This window comes from Pithys albifrons, chromosome 13 (assembly GCF_047495875.1).
Source record: "Pithys albifrons albifrons isolate INPA30051 chromosome 13, PitAlb_v1, whole genome shotgun sequence".
Taxonomy (NCBI): Eukaryota; Metazoa; Chordata; class Aves; order Passeriformes; family Thamnophilidae; genus Pithys; species Pithys albifrons.
In genome coordinates, this window is record NC_092470.1 from 9,342,595 (window position 1) to 9,348,697 (window position 6,103).

Below are 6,103 nucleotides of genomic sequence, written 5' to 3' on the forward strand. Positions count from 1 at the left end.
CACTAATCTTCCTGACTGCAGGCATGGGAGGGTGCCCCTGGGATGCACCCATCCCACACAGCAGCTCACTGCCTCATGTCCTTGGGCACCCCTGGTCAACCAGCCCATCCTGTGGGAACAGGCCAGTTGCAGGCAGGGGTGGTTGGAGTGTCCAGGAGCCGGCACAGCTTCCCAGTTACTTCATCATATTGGAACTTTATATTTGAGATATATTTAACTCTGGTGTGTGCACCATTTATATCAGCATGCTCAGGGGAGGCAGCTGGGCTTACCACAGGTGCTCACAACCCAAACACCAAAGTAAGCTTAGAAACTTTATTTTCTGAGCACTGGCAGAAAACAAGAAACAGTGGAAAACAGCTCCCCAGAAGAGGGAGAGGGATTGCTCTTGCCTCAGTTGCACCCAGACTGTCCCAGGGACAAAGACAGCAACAGCAGCTGTGTGCTGCCTTCACCCACCCTTCGTGGCATGAGGCCACTCTTGGTGGCAGCACAGGTGATACAGCAGCTGCAGCTTGTTTTTATGTGGCTAATCCAGGGCAATAAAGGCTGCCTGAGCTGTGCCCTATTTGCACACCAGAGGTGCTGTGCCTGGTAAGGGTATCTGGCATGGTTTTTTTGGATTTTGTTGGGGTTTTTTTGTTTGGTTGGTTTGGTTTTTTTTTTTTTTTGGGGGGGGGGCAGTGGGGGGGAGAATATGGGCTGATTCTTGCTCAGATTTGAGCTCTTTAGGGTTTTGTGTTTAGGTGGGGGTGGCTCAGGTGCCTTGTGTCATATGGGGCAGTACTGCTGTCAAGGTTATAAATTACCAATAAGTGCTAAAAGCCTAAAGCAGGGTCATGGAAGGGAGGCAGGTAATGAGGCAAGAGACAGAGCTGGAAGGATGTGCCGCCTGCAGGGCTGGGGCCTGCAGCAGGGCATGTCTCTGTGGCAGGGGTAGGGAGGTCCCTGGCAGGTATGGAGGGGTGGCTGTGCTGGGTCTGTCTGAAGCCTAGGACAGTATCTGGAAAAGTACTGACAAATATTCTTCCTTTGAGGGCACTGCTGGGGGGAGAGGAGGTCGTGCACTGCTTGGCCTCTATGCTGGGGCTGTGTGGCCATTTTTCTCCTTGGGTGACAATTGCTGCATGGATGGGGATGGCAGTGTCACGCCCACACATCTGGGAGCCAGCACAGTTATTTATGTACAGGAAAAAGCCCTTTGTTAAAAATGGTCCATTCATCAAGCAAAATAATTTCCTGCCCAAGGGAGGTGCTCAGAATTTGAGTTTCAGTTACGCTTTTGGTACTAATCATTGCTTAAGGTTAAAGATGATTGGGAGGGAAAGTTAATTCTTGCTATCAGCTGCCTTGGGAAGAAGTACTGCAATGCAAAGGATAAACACAATGTAAGTGAATCCACAGCAGCTGCTAATACATAAACCGCACATAGCTCAGAAGATCAGCTGAAAATGTTTGGCAGTGAGTGGGAAGAGTACCAAGAAGTGCCATTGCTGCATGTCCACCCAGCCTGTGCATCTTACCCTGGGTACTCACTTGTCCCTGCTGTCACACAGAGGGATCTTTGATCTGAATAAGAGTGGTCATGCTTTTGTTTTGGTAGTTTCATGAACAAAATACAACCCCAAACTTGGTAACTGTCACCATGGGGCAACGCTGCTCAGCCAAGATGTCTACATAGGTAGGCAACACTGCTTGAAAGAGCTGCTGTGATGTATATGACAGAGTTAACAAGGCCCTTCCTTGGTAAGAGTATGAAGGTTTTCCACTGTTTGAAAGTGGAAGCAGGCTATAAGATGGTAGCTGGTGGCCAGGCTATGTCACTTTGTGAACATCTCAAAGCTTTTAAATCTCTGGTGTCTCAGGTTTGGGCTCCTGGCACTTTGGTTGTTGTCCCAAAGAACTGGTGCTTAAGCTTTTCTCCTGCTAGACAAACACAGTGGTTTGAACAGGACGCTTAGCGTGTGCTAGGCACAAAGCCCTGTGTTTCAGCATAGCGTGGCCCTTCCCTGCTGTGCTTGGCAGGGTGACAGGCAGCAAAGCATCTTACTATGAGCTTCTCTTGGTGGAGGATTCTTCCAAAAGTTGCCAGTGTTGAGAGGGCACTGTGAGGCAAAATGAAGCTGTGTGGCCATGGCAGGAGGCTGTGAGAGGCCCCTGCTCTGCAGCAGTGAGAGTTCTGCAAGGGGCTGCTGGCAGGCAGGGAGGAGTGACCTCTCTCTCCCCTGGCAGTGTGTGCTGCCTGGGGTGACTTAGCTATAGAAGCAACTGTGTTCATCACAAATATCCCTGGTGATGCAGGACAAGGCGAGTGAATTACTCAAATTACTTGAATCTCCCCAGTGGTGCACGGAGATTCAATCTTGGCGTGGCATTAAATCAAGTCAGTGACATAGATCAAAGGATACTGCTTTAATCACCTCGTTAGGCCACAGACATCATTAGTTACTCATTATGATGTGTTGATGCCAGCATTCTCTGTAATGCAGTTATGTACACTCGCTATCAGACATTTTTCTCATCAAACTGGATGTCAATACTTTAACATCTTAATGAGTTACAGTCAATATCCATTGCAATAAAGCTCGTGTTTTCTCATGATTTCATCTACCCTTAGGGTTTTGATTAAAATGGCTGCTTTTTCCAGGTAATTGATTGAGGAATTAGGGAAATTCCATGTAGGAACAAGCACATGCTGCTATGCAGGCTCTGAAAAGCTTCGGTTGTCTCCAAGTACTTTAGAGGCTACAAGGGAGTTTGCAATTTTAATATGGATTTTGGATACTGTTGCTTAATTCTTCTTTCCCAATCATTTGTAAAACAGATTTAGTATCAAAAAAAGTAATTAAAATATCTAAGAGTGTATTGGAAAAATGTTACAAGCCAATCATTGGCTTGCAAAGGTACAAGAATGAGAACAAGTGCTGCTGTCAGGTGAGCACCAGTTCAGATGAATATGCACAATAGGAGGGGTTCTGATTTACTGGGTTCGCAAAACATTAAATCGTTTGCAGGACCACAAAAGCAGGCAGAACAGGCAGCAGTGTTTTTTCAGGCTCAGGTTTAACAAGTGTAAGTTTGCAGAAGTCCCCAGTTTTCCAAGCTAGGGGTTAGCTAGCATCTATTTAGGCAAAGCAGATTTTTTGCTAAGTGAACTGTGATGGAGTTCACCAGTGTAGTGGCAGAAGCCTTAAAGGTTCCCCAGCTTGCTGACCATCTTCTAATTGCATCTGAGAAAAATGTTATACATTACCAAGGAAAAGAAATTAAATATGAAAAGGAGCAGAACCGACTTGGTGCCCCTGTGGCTGTCTCCTTCCCAGATGGACATGACTGGACACCACACAGTGCTGTGCCCATGTGGTTTTCACATCATGCCACTGCTGAGGCTGATTCTCACTCCTGTCCCTCGGGCAGGGGCAGAGCTCTGTCTCCAGCCCACAGCCACCCTGTTAACTGCAACCCTTTGACTCCCACCCATCTGGACAAATCCTGGCTCCACATAGTTATATTACTAAAAATACTAATAACTTCAGTAATTCTCCTTTTAAACAAACCTCTGTGAAATTTGACACTTCTCTTAACGACAGATTTAGGGCTGCAGTTTGGGACTGTAAAGCCACATTTAAACTGACTTTGATTTAAAAACCCTGTCTTATACAGGAGAAGAGAGCAGAAGTTTCTTGGATCTAATTTAAATGCTGGGCTGGACATTTTTTTACTGTTTATGGTAGCAAAAGGCTATGTGGTTGCTGGATTTGTTGGAATAAAAGAAAATTTGTCATATTCTTAGCAGTCACTGAAAATAGATAATGAGCTGTTGTGATTTGTACTGGAAAACACCAGCCATTTCCACTGCTGAGCTCAGCAGCCCAGAAAGGGCCGACTCCCAGAGAAGCCTGGCCATGCTGGGAGGGGGCAGGCACCCCAGGGGCACACAGCTGCTCTGTCAGTGAGGGCTTGAGGTGCCTGGGAGCAAGCTTTGGCAGACTTGTTTGTGCTGCTCTGCCTGGCACACACCTGAGCTGTGGGGCCTCAGCACTCCTGTTAAAGGGTGGGTATAGAAAACAAAAGTATGTGAATTTTTGGGCGGGAAGCATGGGCCCCAAATAATGTACATAAAGAGTAGTGTCATCATGAAAAGTACATGGAGTCAGCACTCCAAGCCCTTGGTTCATGCTCTCGTTACAATCTGGGGTACTCTTCAGGACCTCCATTGAGAGCCAGGCTTGGGTTGCCTGATATACAAGTGGTTTCTGGTGATCTGTCCCCATGTCCTTGAAGGATTACATGCTGTGGTAAGGCAGTGCACAGTTGCCAGCTTGATTCACTTCTCCAGTTACCCAGCTTGTCTGGATCACTGGAGTGCCAGAGTGAGTAAACAACACAAGAAATCTGCTTAGAAAATATTCTGAGTGAAAGCCCAAACAAAAAATGTAGCTTAAATTGTTCCTTTACACAAGAATGAAAAGCCATCATCTTTCTCTTTTGTACAGCCCTTGCTCCTGTGCTTTGTGAAGCAAGGAAACTTTGTATGCTCATCTTGAATAGGAACATGCAAATGAGGAGGTGTGGGTAATGATGGAGATAGAAGCAGCAAAGGCAGTGGGGGAAAGCACAAATATTTAGAGTATCAAGGGGAAATGAGATACCTTGGGACTGATTCACAGAGTTAGGCAGAATGACGGTAGAATGAGTTGGGTCTCTGTGCCCAAGGAGGAGCTCCCATATCTTTGCTGAGCTGTGGATCAGGCCCTTTGCACATAGGAAAAGATATGCAAATGCCAGGCTGTTGTCTGCCTCTTCCAGCCAGGCTGGAGATGACTAGGTTTAAAGCCATTTTTCAATAAAGGCAGTAAGCATGCTTGGTGGCTGGGAGCCAGGTCCCCATTTGGAAGGCAGCTACATATCTGTTTCTCAGCCTTACTTTTCAATTCAATGCCTACTTCCTCCAGGAAGACAAAGGGCTGCATGGAGAAGATGACTCTGCCAAGCCAGGAGTGCAGCTAGGGCAGCCATCCCCCAGGGAATGGCTCAAATAGGTGGTGATGCACAAGTGGAAGATGCAAGGGATGGACTGTAACCACAGCCACAGCTCTGCCAGCAAGTTCAGAAAAAGAGTTGGATGTGCACTAGACATTTTAGCAGGCTTCTCTTACAGAGTACAGCTGGTATTGTCCAAACTGCTCTGATTCAGTTATAGAACATTTTGCAATGAGTTTACATACTTAATGATGACTATATATTCTATTTATAGGTGGTTTTAAGACTGTAAAGTACAAGCCTGGTTGAAGAGCAATCCCATGAGGTGCTGAGCTGACCCCAGCCTCTGGTCTGTTCCCAAACCCGTCCTGCTCCACTAACTATGGCCATGCCACCCTGGTGCCCAATCTTGTCTGACTTGGAAGCTAAGCAGGGTTGGGCCCAGTTAGTACTTGGATGGGAGACCTCTTGGGAATACCAGTTGCTGTAGGCCTCAGTCCTGAGGACTTCACTGTCACCATCCAAGCTCACCAGGTCATGGCAGATGAACCTCAGGAGTAAAAGGTGGGGCCAGTTCTGCACATGCTGTGCCTCACTTAAAAACAAACAAACCACTATGCAGGCTTGAAGGACACACCCATGTGGGTAGAGCCCTTCCCAAAATCTTTGTTCATGAAGCCTAGCTATGGGTGAGTTCCCAGCTCCACTGAAGTCCTTTTTGGATGCTCACAGGAACACCTTGCCTTCAAATTTGAGTGCCTGCTCCCAGTTTTATAAGAATTCTCTCTGGCTAGAAGCAGAAAAATGAATACTGTAACTTTCACTTGGGACAATGCTTCAGATTGTTGTGTTTGTGAAAATCAGAAAAAATGTCATTAAAAATATCAGAAAAGCTTCAAAACCAGAAGGTGCATAAGACATGCCAAATTCAATCAGCTGCAATTCTCTCCCATTGAAAATCAATGCAGTGAGCTTTGAGAGTTTATTTAAGGATTTTAATATCTGGGATTAATAATAGTTTTCTCAAGCTGGTGGAAGTTTCGATGCATCTCTGGAGGAAGAAATTAGTAGCCAGTGGAAGGCTGACTGTGACCCATCAAGCTTTCAACAAACTTTAGTG